Below are 17194 nucleotides of genomic sequence, written 5' to 3'. Positions count from 1 at the left end.
CGGCCCGGCTCGGCTCGGCCCGGCTCGGCCCCGGCCCCGCCGCCGTCGGGCTGAGCGGCCCCGGCGCCCGCCCGGGATGCGGCTCCACAGCCGCGCGCTCTGAGTGCCTCCGAAGCGGCCCGGGACACCCGCACCGCCCGCTGCTGCCCGGCACCGGAGCGAGCGATGCGGCCGGGTTTGCCACCCCCGGGAAAGGTTTGGCGCCAGGTCACAGATGAAAAACAACAGTTAAAAAAAAAAATGTGCGTGGATAAAAAAATAGCTTTTGTGAATGATACCCGGCGCTTTCTGGGAAGCAGAGGCTGCCTCTGCGCACGGGCTGCTCCTGGCTCTATTCAGGGATCTGTTTGTGGGGCAGAAGGAGGGGATTGATCGATATCGCTCACCTCCCCCGGTCTCTCATCCTACTGCAAAACAGTGGCATGTTCAGGGAAAAGGAGTTGTCTGAGGGTTCTACCACGCTCAGTGCAGCGAGAAGAGGGCACGGAGCCAAGCCCTACTCACCCTGCATGGGTGCACCTGACACTGATACTGCAACACTTCCGCTTTGGAGAGAGTTTTGGCAGCTTGAGATGCTGTAACTCAGCTAAAGCTAAGGGGAGGAAGCAGCAAAACCTCCCAGAGCGATGTCTGCATGTAGTTTAAAGCCTCACGTGGTGATGAAGCGTTTGTCTTGGGGATAGGTAAGGGACCGGGCTATGAATAGACAGGAGCTGACAGCACTGCTCACCAGGCTCCCATGCTTGCTGCCCTAGTTTAGGCGCAGTTATCTTTCCACTTTAACCAGTGTAGGATCTGCAGTGTTTGGCTGAAGTCATTTTGTACTATTGGGCAATATTAGAAAATTGTTTTTCCCAAGTACTTCCTGGGGCTTTTAAATGATTTCAAGGAGGCTATCTTCAGGCTCCTTGGATTTACTTTCCTCAAGCCTCCTGATGGATTTTCCTCATCCCACCGAAGCAAAAGCTTTTCCAGCAGAGTGGTTTAAAAGCATTCCTGCTGGTTATTTTGGCTTAATTGTTTCTGTATGATCAACAGCATCATATGATTTTTGAAGCTAGCCAAGTAATGCAGTCTTGATCTTCAAACTGAAGTCACCACCAAATTGAGAAGAAAACAGTCCACGAATTGTTGAGTAAGTTTAAAGTAGTGTGTTTGAGTACCCTTCTTTGCATTCTGGGAACTGAAAAGGGAAAACATTCATGAAAAAGCTTTTAGTGACACTATCCTTGCAGAAGACAGTGCACATCCAGCTTATAAATTGAGGGGAAAAAAAAAAACCCTCTTGCATGAAAAAGCTTTCAAGGATACTGTATAACTGTGCTGAATACTGTATACAACTATGGTTTCAGGCTGTTTCTACTCCTGTAAGAATCATCAATGTTGTCATAAAATTATCACTACATTTCCTTACAGACCTTCAAAATCTAGTCTAACTGAATGCTCATGATCAGACATGTATTTTTTTTTCTACACCATGACTTCCTTCTGCTAAATATTTTTACTTTAAGAAACGAAAAATTATTCATGCTCTATCTCATCCGCTGGGTTTTAATCATGACAAGACTTTACCCTAACCCTGTAGTTATCCAGCTGTATCAGGTTATCAAGACTTTAGGGTAGGAATTATATCCATCTCAGCTATTCCTCCATTTTTATAGTAACATTCACAAAGAATTTTAGCGATGGAGAAAGAGAGATTTATTTTTTCAATAGCTATGCAGGCTTATATATTGGCTGATGTTTTGCATTCATCCAAATATCTACTGCTTTTCCCTGGAAAAAAAATGTCTTTGAGAACTTATTTTTCTGGGTCCTGAGTAAAGTTCATTGTCCTATTGGGTCATTGACTCAGTTTATTTCTCTAAAAAAACAACTGTGCTCTGCTGTGGAAGGTAAGTAATAGGAAGTACATCTGAGTAATCAGAGGCGTCCCAAAGCAGAGTAATATCTCTAAATAGTTGTCCAGTTTCTTTTGCTTCCATGCCTGCAGATAGATGCTATTTACCTGTTTGTTATGAATTTCTTCTTTTTTAAGTTTTCCTGATTCCAGTCTCACAAAAATCTATTCACTAAGGGGAGAAAAGGACTAGTTTCTTACCAGAAGCCTCACTTCTGCAGCTCTTTAACAAGTTGCTAAGAATGCTCAGGAAGTTACATAAAAAATCAAATCCTCTTGCAGTACCTATGAGTGATCCAAGGCAGTTCCTGCCACCTGAGAAGTGGCCAAGATTATCAATAAGCTCATCTTTGTCAGATCTAGAACTGTCCATAGATCCATGAGGAGAAATATTGAGAAAATTAAGCTTTGCACATATTGACTTATTTGCAAATTCTCTACTACACTTACTGAGATTTTTTTTTTCCTGATCCTCATTTTCACCCTTTAAACTTCACTTTATCTGAGAAAGTTCTTTAGGAAGTAAAAGCTTAAGACCTTCAAAGTGCAGTTCACTGATCTTCCACTAATACTTTTTAATCCAGTAAGAAGCACCCAGACAAAACCAAACCACACGTTAAATGAATACTTAGCGAAGTAATGTGGCATTCAGCCATACCATTGCCAGCTGTGATCTCATTAAAGCTCCCAAGTTGAGTAGTGCTTGGCCTGATCAGTAATTGGAAAGGACATATCAGGAAAATCTCTCAAGATGTTGCAAAATTTTGTTTTGGTGATTCAGTAGATGGCACTTTTCCTTTTGGAACATATTATTCCATAGCTCAGCCCAATGCTACAAATAGAACTAACCAAATGTGTTCACACACAGAGCAGTAATTTGATGGTGCTGTTTTATTTTTGCTGTTTATTGTTTCTGTGGAGTCACAAAGAGAGTTGGAGAATATGCAGGAAATGCCATCTAATTCTAAAATGTGTATGATTCACAAAAAGTTTATCGTAAGAATTGTCCAGACTAGTTGAAAAAGAAATACAGTAAATTTAAATAATTATTAATTTATTCACTCGTAAGTCTCTTACTAGGATATGGGAGGTGGAGGCTATCAAAAAAAAAAAAAAAGGCCTCAAATACTTATTTATCTAGGAGAAGCTCATACAATACCACAAAACTTTCATACTTAACTATACAGGACTATTCACAAAATGACTAGTTTTGAAATTACAGAAGCAGAACTGTATCCTACATATCTCAAATCATTAACATTTCAAATACATGACTTAGAAGTTAATTTCCTGTTGCATATTGAAAGTATTTTGTTTGTGTTTGTACTATTTATCAAAGTTTAAAGTTGCATAAAGTCTTTCAGTTCAAAGAATTTTATTTCAGATGTAATGTTTTATTACAAATATTTCCAACCTTTTCAAATAAAATTAAAGTGATTACCAAACAAAAGCTACCTTGAAAAAACAAACTCAATCATTCTGAAAATGTCAAAGTGAATTCTTATTTTCTATTCCTTTGAATTTTTCCCTGAAGGAAATGTTGTGTAACACTAATGCAAGATAGTAAAGCATTGAAGCACCAAACACTGTATTTAAAAAAAAAAAAAAAAAAAAAAAAGCGGACAAAGGGCTTGTGAGTTGGAAAACATTCATTGAAATCATGAAAATTAATCATAGATTAAATTAAAACAATGGATCACAATATAGTAGGAAGTCACTTACTGAGCTTCACAATACTTGTTGAAGAAAGCTTTTGACCTTTCAGCATTTCTGTCTCAAAAGAATGTTGGCATCTGTTCTTATCTCTTTCCAAAGTGAATATTATCCTCTATTTACCTCAATATGTGTTCTTTTCTTAATTTGTACATTGTTTGACAATTATACTGAAAAAGCCATATTGGCTGTTTAAAACCCAGATTAGAGTTGTAGTTCATTTGGGTAGAGACTGAAATAGAACAAAGGCTCTGTCTTTGATTAAAAGGAGAGAAATTTAAAGCACATTTTGAAGTGCATGTAATTTAATGATATTTTTATTTTACTTCTCTAAAAACTACAACAGAATACTTATTCTCTTAAAAAGAAACTCTGACTCACACGAAAGAAACAAGACACTTTTTGAATGAGGTTTGCTTATTTCAGAGCAGTAAATATGTTTGAAGAAAAGATTAAGAGAATGTCATAATTCACACCAAGTTCCTGTCTTACTACTCCAACGTTTTTCTTTTAAATACTGGTTTATAATCTGACATATCATATGGATAGTATGTTATGAATCCTACCATGATTTAATCAAATACACAATCCATGCATATATTTCTCATAAGGACTTACCCATTATTAGAGATGGTATGGGACTGGTTATTTGTGTAACAGAAGTCCAAGTATGGGGCTAAGACTTTAAGAAACAGAACATGCAATTTTGAGTGAACAATTGTGCTTTAAAAATAAGCAGGATTTTATGGAATTCAAAGCTACATGCATTAAATGTTGTTTGCAATGCATATAATCAGGATGGCAATGAAAGTCATTTTTCTTAGCTGGCAATTTCTTTGGTAAAAAATCACTTTACTGTTTTGGCCTAACTTAACAAATGTGTGGAAGAATCTCTCTATTAAATATGAATAAAATGACTCCCTTGGGTAATTCGTGTTCTGTTTTCATCAATTTGCTCAGGATGAAGTGTCACACCAGTTAACTCTGTTCAAAGAATTATCCGTATCAGGTCTCTAGACTGGAGTGCCAACTCCCAAGATTTATTGCCTCTCACAGGGAAGAAAGAAATACTACCCACTTGGAAGACAAACTTGCTGAAACAAAGTCCTCTTTGAAGCCCTAGTGTCCTGTTGTGTTCCCTTGGTGAGCTGTAAAACATCCATTGCAAAAACACTGGTCTCTACCTAGGCACCACCTATTTCAATGTTTTTTTCTGCATCAAATTTCAAACTAGTGATATTTGTCACAAAGTACAGTAAGCTCTGAGAAATATACAAGAGATAAGATTTAAATACTTACTTTCTGCAATCTAGTCTGTAAACTATAGTACCTAGAAAAATAAGTGAAACATCATCTAAAAATATGCATATCAATTGTTTCTGTGCTTTTGTTCCTAATTCAATGAAAAGCCAGTCTTCACTGCAAAATTCAATGCAGAATTAATTACAGAGTTAGTGGGAGGACATTATAATATAGCGTAAAATGGTCAGGATACAAGTACATAGAGGTGGTACTAACTTTCCGATGCAGATTGTAAATGGACTGTAACATTGTGTAAATCATTCCCTGTACAATATTTTGCTTCCACAATGAGTCACAGAAAGGTAAGCACAAGACAAAAAACCCTACTAATTTTGTCAGGAAGAATGAGGCAACTGACCTGTATGCATACACATACCAGAAGCATGCAGAAATCTATTTGCTCACACAGTAAACTCTAGAAGTTCAAGACCTATCCTTTCATTGGACAGAATTAATAAAAATAGCTCCCTTACTGCTAAGTCTTACAACATTATATATGAAAAAAAAAAAAAAAAGAGGTCAGGATAGGAAAAAAAGATGACTCTATCTTACCATCTGCTTTTCTCTTGCATATACCCATTTCAGAATTTTTAAATTCAGGAATAATGCAAGATCTTGTTTTGCTTTTTTTCCTCTGCGGCATATATTCTGTACAATGGTTTGGAAAGAGATGAAATGCCTTTTCTTCCATTTAAATTAGAAAAGCAAACAGGTAACACCGGAAGGAGAATATTGGATGAAAATGTTTCTAGAATAGTCTTAAAGAAATTGTTTATATTAGTCATTTATTATGCTTGTTATTTAAAACCATTCACTGGAGGTTAATCTAATTTTACCATTCTCTTTTTTTTTGTTTTTTGTTTTGTTTACTTCTTAACTATTGGCTAACCAATTTGTACCTATTTCCTGTGAAAGGGTATCCTTTTACTACTGGTATTCATTTTGGTAGTATATTATTGCAAACATCTGGAACAAGCAAAAAAAAAAAATGCTCTGTGGTTTCTTTCCTAAAGCATCTCAATCAAAACAGTCCAAGCAAGATAAATGCCTGATAGCACACGTGGCTTAAATGTGGAAAAGGACTATGGAAAGATAAAATTGAACTTGCTGTTAAGAATTCAAGAGTAAAAGTTGCAGTTCTTTAATTTGTAGGCTTGCAGTAAATACATACAGTTCTTATTTTAAAACTCAATCCAGTTACTGTAATCAAAAAGCTATTTGTTCCGTCATATACAGTAAAGCAAAGGTGAATGTTCACACATTCAAGACATCCATTTTAGACTGGCGTATTATCTATCGACAAACGATGAATCTCTGCTGCTTCCTCCCATACTCTCCAGATTCAGATTCAAATTATATTAAAAGTCATGGCACAATCTATGTGAAAGAAGCCAGAAACATAAGTGGGAAGGAGATGTTACTCACTGATGAACATAAGAGTGGATTGTGCAAGTGCCAAGCAGTCCCTTGAGGTATTGACTGTTCTGCAAGAAACAGCGTGAGAAATCGTCAGTTCTGTCCACGCCTCACAGATCTGGGACCATCCTGTTAAAGATCTGAGCACTCGCAGGCTTCCAGAGGAATTTTCCACGCTACAGAAAGATATTCCAATATTCAACTTCTCAATTTAGACTGCTTTATGAATGAAAAGGTGTATTCTTTATTTTATTCAATGTTGCTAATTATTCTACAATAATTACTATCATTTGTTACTAGTATCCATCATTATTTATGGGGACATTCATGCTGTTCCAGCATTTTCTTTTTAACCAATGCTTTCTACTAAACTAATTTCTTGCACATTCCTAAAATCAATTTACCTGGAATCAGTCAAATCATCTCCAGCAGTCTCTCAAGACCTATGACCTATCTTTAAAATGTCAGTTATACAGTGACACACAGCAGTGTGTACATTTTATCTAATGCCTCTTTTACAAGTGATGCCAGTTATTTTCCAGGAAGCAGCAGCTTCAGTGGATATCTGAATGTCTCATCCAGCAGTCATTCAAACCAAGAGGCCCTAGTTGCTTACCTCAGCTCTGAATTTGTTCCAGAGAATTTGCAGCTTTCTGCAGCTGCATTGGGAAAACACAGAATTCCCCTTCTGACTAGGTAAGTAATACTACTAATAGTAATCTTGAGAATGAAGTTCTGTACGTGCCATTTGCTTCCTTGGTAATTATTCCTGGACAAATTTAGCCACTGGCTTAGAAAAAGGAGAGCTCTAGAGCCTGTCCATTCCACATTGGGGTCCCAGCTGCAAGATATAAAAACAACATACTTGCAGAGCTCCAAGCTTTTCATGACCTAAAATACAAAATATTTTTGAGTAAAACAGGGGAATAGTTCCCAATCTTTTTAATAAGCATCAGGAAAAAGTAGCAGCACTCAAGTGCTCGCAGAAGGGCAGCTTTCTTTTGCTCTTTTACTATTTTTTTTTTTTTAAAAAAAGACAGAATGTACTACTGCTGACATCTAGAAAGAAAGAGAGCCTGGACCAGATTGTTTTTTTTTTCTATTCACATACAGAGCCTAGCCTTTGACAACCAAAGCCTAGACATTAAACACTAGATTGGTACGTGATATATTTAATCCAGAGAAATTTTTTAGCATGTAGAGATAAAAATGGGCTTGTCACTGTTATATTCTCAGAAAAGCACCCATAATTAAATCTGCAATTAACCCACTAGATCCCTTTTTTCTTCATTATTGTCACATCAACTCATATTATGTGAAGGCCTGACCCACAGTCTGCAAGCATTCAATGATATATGACAGTTTGAGCTAAATACCTATAAAATAGCTCTCTGATACCTTTTCAGTATGTCTTTTTAACACAAAGATGGAAATATTGCTAAGAAAGTCTCTGAGCCTCAGACTGTAAGATGAATCTGTTTCTTAAAATCTATCCCTAATATATGCTCTGTTCTTATATAGTGTAACTCACTGCTACTGTCATTCAATAACAGACTCAGGATAATGGATTAAAGGATCCTTGGTCTTAAAGCTATATCTCTGATCCTGAGGTCTCAACCCTTGTCAATTACAATCACTGCAAAATCATATTTCTGAAAACTTCTAGCTGACAAATAACTAAAACATTTTTTACTAAAATTGGCAAGTAGCATGTTTAGTAAATTTTCACAAAAATCTGCCATATTGCTATTGTAATGGGACTATGTATATATAGTCCCATTCCCAAATTTCAGTAGCATTGCACCTATTCTAAGTTCACTTGTAAAACCATCTTTATAGAAATGGTTTGACAGATGGATTGTATTTGTGATCTGGGTATCCAAATCTTTAGCAGTTTCTCAGTCATTTGATCCTGTACAAAGGATCTAGGTACAAAATTTAGGTGCAAAAGAGAGATACATTTAGAAAGATAGGGTTTACTTACTCAGTCCTGCTGCTCAATAGAACAGAAAAAGTTATCAGAGTTCCATAGGTCCATCAGATGTATCTTCTCTCCAAATTCATAGCAGGGAGATGCTTAGATGTTGCTCTGTTCTCCCGCCACACTCCAATGTCTGCATGGAAGGCCTATTATTGCTGTACAAACTGCATGAGGGCAGTTAGTTCATCTATTAGATGAACATCAGTCCTATGAAGAACAAACATGCAACTTGCATATTGATTAAGATTTTTGATGCTTTCTGCAGCAAAAATGAGATATTTACAGTGGATGTTTATTCAGGAAGTGGGGAAAAATGCATGTCCATTTGCAGGATCCTTTCCAAAGATCATTTATCCTGAAATGCCAGAATTTTTATCAAACTTTTGCTTTTATGTGATGCCTTTTGAAGTTGGAAGACTTTCTGACTGCTTAAGGTCTGGTGTTGCTCAGCAGCAGTTTATTATATTTTAAACATTTTTTTCTGTGTCATAGATTCTAAGTCTTTACCTTGCCAACATAAGGTGTAAAAAAAAGGAGTATAGGCTGTATCATGAAAGATGAATATAAAAATCATCTCTTTGATTTGTTTTTTTCTTAGGACTTCATACACTTGCAGGTGCAAAGGCAAGAAGCACAAATAGCATTACAAATACAGCGGGCAGAATCAACTTTTATGGCTTTTTATGCTTCATTTGGGGTGACTAAGCTTTGTTTTTCTGCAGCACTGTGAAACTTGGCATCAGAAGGTTTAGTAATTCAGTTTCTGTCTACTTTTTTTTTTCTTTTCCTTGCAAAAGATACACATTAAGCCATCAAATTATGAACTTTCAATTGTCATGTTTACTGTTGCTTTTACTTAATACATGTTAGAATATTAGCTATCATAGCTACTCTTTAACCATTGGATTACTCCCCATTGTTACGGTAATTCGACACTGAGGCAGGGATTATAGCCTAGATTTAGCGAGAAATTCTGAGTGAGCAAGTCAAACACACAAGCTCTACACATCTATTTAACCGGTATTTCCCAACTGAAAACTGAGTTCTCAAAGTTTCAAGACAGCTCAGACTTCCCCCTCCACCAGTTCCCCAGTCTATCAAAAGTGTCCTCCGGATTTGTGAATAAGCCTTGTCTCACAGAAAGCAATTGTGGATTCCCATGAGACTGAGAATCAACTTTTAACACTCTCATTATCATCTGAGATTTGTCTTTGGCCATCAGAGAAAAGAAAGCACATATCTTGCTACACTTATCTGTGCCCTGGAAACCTGGGTCATACATGAAGACAAGGGCATTAGCAAAGAGTAAGCACCTAATTCTGTTTTCCCTCTCAGAGATTAGTCTTCTGACTATCCTTAAAAGTGGACATTCGGATTTATTACTTTTGCAAGTAAAGATCTTTAAAAGTCAACAGACTATAGCTAGATGCCTTCACATTCAAGTCACACCTGACACCATCAATGGTTGTGAAAAGCAGGGGAAAAGTTGAACACTTGCTTCCTTATTAATGTCTCTTTTTTTTTTCATGTCTCTCTCTTTTTTTTTTTCTTTTTTTTCTTTTTTTTTCTGTTAGCTTCAGTGGTTGAAATCTTATCTGAATTTTTGGACTCAAAATTTATAACTATTAAAATGCTTAGAATTAATGAATTTGTCTTTTAAAAGACTTGGCTTTTTAAATTCATACCAGGAGAAAGCCTCTTTCAAAAATTACTTTAATCTTAAAGCTTTATAATTAGAGATGGAGCAATATAAAATTAAATACATATTCTGTATTTTTGTAGTTCATCAAACATCATTTCATGCACTGTGATCCATTAAAAAGTTGAGCAGAACAGTCTCTATAGTGAGAAGAAGTCTATCAGTGCAATCAATATTCTTAACTATTTGGATCACACTGAATACTAAGTGATAGGAAACATGCAAGGATCTAAACAAATAGACATCATTCATTCACTTTTGGCTAATATCAAGCTCTCTTCCCTTCTTAAATGTCTATTTCACTGAGATAAAAAATGGTGACTCCACAGGAAAAATATGTTGGTCCAATTATGTGGAAAGAATGGTTTACTTGGAACTTCCCTTATACTTGCATGCTACTTTTTGGATTATGTCCAAAGTGCTTATGTATTTTACTCTAGCTGTAACTGGAGTTACATTGTAACTTAGCCTTGCCATTGTCAAGAGCTGAAAAGATTTACTCAGTAACTTCATAAACTTTTCTTGCATTGAACACACTGTCAGGTATTTTTTTTATCTTTCACAATAGTACCATTGATGTCTCCAAAACTTACTTCATCCAAAACTTACTCCAAAACTTACTTTATATTTTTGTTTCTTTCAAATTTGTTCATATTCAAATGGAATTTTCATTCATTAAGTAGAAGAATAATAAACTTTGAGATTATGTGTGTCCATATGGTAATTATCCTTAAGATCTTTTATTGCACATTATCTTCAGCTGAGATGAGGTAACACATAATGAAAAAGAAAATCAAGATTGATCACAGGTATAAATATTAATTTATAGTAAAAATTGAATTCATACACCCACAACGACTAAGTCATAATCTTTGACAGCCCTCTTGAATAAAACTATATACTTTAAACAAGAATTATTGGCAATCTGTGAGCTTATTATATCAAATATTGAATTATAAACAGAGTAAATCATCTGACATTGCAGAGCAGGTCAGTGCCTTACTCCTGAATCCATAAAATCATACTGTTATCTCCTCTTAATGCCCTTATGAATCTGGAATACTTTTCTCCTCAATGTCATGCCTACATGCATTGGTGATATCTATATAAGGCAAAAGTGTGCTTGGAATTACTCAAAAGATTTTGTCTTGAGTGAATTGGTTGATTACTTATAGCCAAAATGGGCAATAGCCCACCTATCTTGGAGGTTTTTTAAATTCTAAGGTTTATGCCTTGTTCTTGGAAGAAATGACACTACTATTCACCTTCAGGAGTTGTTCTCTAATAGTAATCTCCTATAACTATCTCTATAACTAATCTCCTATTAGTTATTTCAGTAAGACAGTTTGGTTGACAGAAAAAATTTGATTTAGGGTTCACCCTATCTTTAATATTTCCTATTTAAAGAGTATCTCTCCTAGTACCATGCTGGGTTTTTTTTTTTTTTTTTTGTTTGTTTGTTTGTTTATTTATTTGTTTCCCACTACAACACCAAAGAGTCTCCCACTTGTATCTCACACTGGTTCTGGTCTCCCCTCTACTGCCTTCCACCTAAGAGCTGATGTCATGATGCACATATTTTGGGGCTATTTTTTTCTCAGGAATTAGCGATGCTAAATGCCTATTCTACCTAGAATGGAAAAAAAAAAGGCAGGAGAGAGGGGTGAACAACTATTATCAGCACTTTCCTTTCCCTACATCCTACATTCTGTTCATAATCCATATCAAAGGGTACTGAAAAGAAGAATCTTGAGCAAATTATTCTTAAAGTCCACATAGGTGAACTACAATTAAAATATTGAAATGCCTTATATAGGCTGTTGTCCATCACACACAGATCAAGTCGTAAATCTGTTCTCAGACCAACAGAAGATTTTCAGAGAACAGTTGTACATTTGTCTAAATGATAAAACTAGCTAGGCATAGTGCTTTTGGACATACTCAGAAATGACAAATGTGATAGGGAATCAGTATCTGAGAAGGTTTAAATTTGCATCTTTGTGGAAAATTCCTTACTCAAGTACGTTACTCAGTGTCAGTGGTAGTAAAGTCTTCTGCATTTCTAGCCATAAAGTCTCTCACGGATACATTTGTGGGCTGAACATAAAATAAACCTAATGCTTTTAGGGTGTAGTTCAACTGTATCAAGTCAGTCGTACACTGCACATGCAATAGATTCAGCATTTGTCAGTCAAACTGATATAAGCATATCCTTTTGCACATATATGTGTGTATATGGCAATGACCAGTTTAGCCAATAACAAGCAGTCTTAGCCAGAAAAAGAACTCAGGCTGCCCATTCATTCCTGCACTTCTTTCTTAAACATATGAGCTGCAAAAAGGCTGCAATTCAGAGAAGTTGTTCAGGTAATGAGAGCTCACTCACACAGAATCATAGAATCATTGTTTGGAAAAGAACTGCAAGACCATCAAGTCCAATCGTAAACCCTGCAACCACACCTGTTTAGCCATATCCCTTAGCATATCATCTACACATTTCTTGAACACTGCCAGGAATGGTTGGGCAGCCTGTTCTGATGTTTCACCACTCTTTCTGTCTGACATCTTGATTGAGGCATCATGAATCTCTTCCCACAATAGTTTTTTATCCCACAATAGTTTTTATTTTTGCATGAAATATTATTAGTATCATTACCTTGAAAGTCCAGTTCCAGCATATCTGCCATTTGAAGATTTCTGTACTAGTCTTATCTTAATGACCATAACATTTAGCTGATGGCAAGAACTCGGATAGATTTATTATCCACCAGGCATGATAACATGCTTATTCTGACAGAGTTTCAACGAACACCATACACAGGTATTATGCGACACTATACAGTGTGCATAGTTTTGCAATCTCCTTGTTTTGACCCATTTGTCAAAACTATTACATGTTAGATTGTACCTTCATGACCCACTACTACTACTCTTCTCAAAGCATTATATTTAGTAACTAAGTAGCAAATATTTAATAATAATGACTCCCTTGCTCTCTCTTGTCAGGACTACAGGCAGTTTATGATTGCATCATCCTCTTAACATATTCTTCATATTTTGAATTCCTATTGGAGAGGTTTAGCCCAGGGCAAATTGCTGAATTCTTAGAGATACATAGAGCTGAAGACTATGTATTCATCATCTAGCAAAAGAACTGCTGAGGACTGGCTCTGCAAATGTTTATCTGCTCTCAAATATTCAATAGGGAGTTTAAAACTGAACCAAAACCAGTGATCTATATAGCAGAATTAGGAATATCTGGTTAATTTATGCATGCTGAAGGTTTTTTTTTGGGGGGGGGGGKWAWYTTTTTTTTTTTTTTTTTTTTTTTGAAGACCTACTCCTGAGTTTCCACTTCCTATTTCAACAGGTGCCCATTTCCCATTTAGCTAAAAGCTAGTTTTTATATCTAGGTTCTTGGTTTCAGATCATCCAACATTGTTTACAGATACAGAATACTTTTAAACGATATTCAAATAGATATTATGCAATTTTAAACAGTTAAATTTTAAGCATGTTTAAAATAAAGCATTAAAGTAATATTTTAAAAGCTGTATAATGTCACAAATACCAAAGGAATTAAGCTTGTTAATTCTTGGATTAAAAAGGCAGGTCTTTCAGATTGGAAAGCCACAGGTTTTCCATCATCCTGAGGTTAACATGCTCACAAGTAGTAGTGTATAATGTATTTATATTAGTTGACATAAACCTCAATAAAATGAATATATTCCTTGTAACTATATACACTTCAATAAACAAGGAATGTATCCTCTTGACACAAAATAGTGGGTTCCGATAACTCTTGCTTTCTTAAATCACACTTACAATGACTGAAACTATCTAATTTGAACAAAAGAGCAGTAGAAAATTAATTTAAGAACACATTTGGTTTCACATATGTTTGCAATAAAACTGTTGTTCTAAATGATTTAATTAGAACAGTTTGTCATACTTAACTGCAAACCAGCAGAATGGTATCACTGCAACTACACAAATCAGAGAGGGAGTGAAAGGACTGGGAAAGGAAGGAAGAGAACAAATGTCCTAAGATTCCTAAAGAATTCATCAGTTTCAGGGGAAAAAAAAAGAAAAGAAAAACTCATCCAAAATCTCTACATTCACCTCCAGTCACACACACATCTCTATGTGTGACCACAAGATTTTGTGCAATTTTTTCATTGCCTTTTTTCATTGCCTTTTTTCTTTCCACAGTGTTTTTAATGTTTCAATGTTTTATTAGAGAGGGGAACTGTAAATGTTTTCTAAAATATGTTTCACCCATTTCATGACATCTTCAGCAAATGTGTTTCCAGCTATGCTGTGTATCCCACCATGACACCAGACAAAGCAAAGGGAAATCTTCCTGCCATTACTTTTAGATTTCTCCATGGGATTTTCCGCTTAAGCAGCTCTAACTCCTGGTTGGTCTCCTCAGAAATCCTTTTAACATATTATGGCAGAAGAGTTGATAGAAACAAGATGGCATAGAAAGCATCAGCTAGGAAGCTCAGCAGAAGCTTATGGAATTCAAATGGAAATAATTTGCAGTAATTTCTGCAGCTGCCTCTGGAGTAGGTCTTTCAGTCCTAATCTCCTTGCATGCTGGCTCTGACCTGAACACTTTACACACTCACTTTCCTCCCTAACCAGCAGCTTGCCGAGTGAAAAATTTCAACAGCCTATCAGATATAACTTACTTTCTCCACAAGCTAAATAATATTTATTCGAATGCTTCTTGCCACATGTCTCTACTTTTCTCCATCAGGTACTTTCTGTAATCTCAGGACTGGTCCAACAGCACCACAGAGCTGAGCTTCTTCAGATAACCCCACCTAGATATATCCCTTCCATTTTAACTTTCGTTTCACATAACTGTAGGACACAACTATTACGTGACTAAACTTTCCACCAAACCAAATACATTCCTGTATTCACTCTCAGCAGGAGCAGCTTCAAAATTCCAGAGCAACTGTGCCAGGTTGCACTTCAGTCAGCACTGTGCCTCTCAAAAGCTCCATCACCTTACCAGCACCCCACATAAAAGCTGCAGTGTTTGTTTTCACAATGTTTTATGTTTGTCAGAAATACCATGAGCATAACATGGAGACTTAATCAGTCTCCACATTAGTCAGACTGATGAACAGATAATGCTTATTACCTCAAAGCATTTTAAACATGAAGGGCTAACATACATTTCTGCGTGGTCAGATTTAAAAGATACTAGGTATTTTAAAAAGCAGTAGATGTTTCGAGTTATTCACATATGTACATGGCAGGGAAAGGAAATAAGACGTGTATCTTTTACAACCTTGGTAAGAGTCAAATGCTAAAACTGTCTGAAACGTGGAAGTTCCTTCCTACCACAATATTCTTTTAAAAGTCATCCCTCAAAATCAAGACAAGTCAAAGCCATACATTTCTGTCTTGTTTCCTGATTTCATTCTTTAGTCTCTGAAAGGAGATTTTCTCTACCTCTCCTCTTCCAGACTAAACATCTTTCAGGTAAATTGGCAATAAGATGATGTTAAGACCTCTTCACACTCTGAGCAATTAGGCAGGCAAGTAGATGGCAAGCTTGAGTAAACAAGGATTATCAGTAAGAAGATAATTTCCCATACTTTCCTACTAGACACTCTTTTATCTTTCAGTAAAAGGAAGAAAAAAGAGCAGAAGTTTTCTTGGGAGGAGAGGGAAATAATTGTCAGAAAAATTTCACTCATATATAACTTGCTGCCTTTATGCCTTATGCTTACTTATGCCTTCTAATTTTAAACCCAGCTTACTGTATCACGCAGATGTTTATGGTAATCCATATTTTGATTTCATTTTGATATCATTAAGAATATATAACAATATACATATTTATATATACAATGTATATATAAATAATATACAAAAGCAGCAACAATTTGGGGCCTTACGTACCAATGTCATGAATAAAATCTTCACAGCCAAACTGAAACAACAAAAATTAAATTAGAAAAAGAATAGTGAATATAAACCTCCTTATTCTCCCCTCCTTCTCATTTGTTTTATATCAGAAATGGAAGGTTTTGTGATCCTTCGGTTAAAGGTAAACATTTAACATAGTCCTCAGAATTTGCACTGAGTCTGAATCACAGATGGAGTGAAATAGAGAGCTCTTTTCTCTGTCTCAGTTACATATGTCTTTGTTTAAACAGAAAATACAGTTTCTGTTTAAACAGAAAATACAAAATGTCTGTAGTATGGCTTTCTCCCTTCAGCATAGTCTTTAGAATTAAACACTTCTGTGCTGAGGAGACAATGTTGTTACTGTTCCTTTCTTCTCCCTTTTAGTCCAAACGCTATTGAAAACAAACAAACAAAAAAAAAATAAACAAACAAAAAAGTGAAAGCTAAAGCTAGAAGCTTACTTTGACTTTTATAGCCTCCAGAGATAGAAGAATTATATTAGAATTTAAGCAGTGGAGAGCGCTGGCGAGATTAAATCTAATCTAAAAGGAAAAGGTTCAGAAGAAAAATACTTATGAAGTTAAAAAAAAGACACATGCACACAAACCATATTCAGAATAAGATTTGAATTCAAGGTTCTCAAATGCAGCTGAGCTTTCAAGGGTTTTTGGGTTTTTTTTTTTCTTTTTGTCTTTAGAAGATGTATATGATTCCAAGTGAACTATCTGTTTTTTCCAAATCTGGCTTTGGAGCAGGGATTATGCAACTTTTGCCCCATTGTCAGTTATGAAAAAGGCAAACAGCATAAGTCTGTTAGGGAAGACATGATTTAAAATGGAAAGCAGTGCTCATTTACTCTTGAGTCTTAGTAATAAATAGGGAGTTTATAGAAAATAGGGAGAAAAATATGGTTGGTTGTGTGTTAACATGTTGTGTAATGTACCTGCTATAGCTAATTTTTTAACAAATACAAGAATGCTGCTGAAAATGTTGCAGGCAAGGCAGCTGGAAAAAGATGAAATTTTTCTGGAGATGCAGTCATGTTCAGTAGATTTCAAGTACATGCATCTATGAAAGGACACCAAGGATTACTCAGCAAGTGTTCCAGCGGGATCAGAGACTAAGTGTGGCTATAGGAGCTGCTTGTACAGTTAGAGAATGAGCCAGAATTATACGTACATATTGACTAGGTTAGGATAAATTTTAACTTTTCCAAGTATGTTTTTTGTTTATTTGTTTGTTTTCTTTT

Source organism: Nothoprocta perdicaria, unplaced genomic scaffold (assembly GCF_003342845.1).
Source record: "Nothoprocta perdicaria isolate Ctin4 unplaced genomic scaffold, notPer1 scaffold_395, whole genome shotgun sequence".
NCBI classification, from domain to species: Eukaryota; Metazoa; Chordata; class Aves; order Tinamiformes; family Tinamidae; genus Nothoprocta; species Nothoprocta perdicaria.
Note: the sequence above shows the minus strand (reverse complement) of the source record.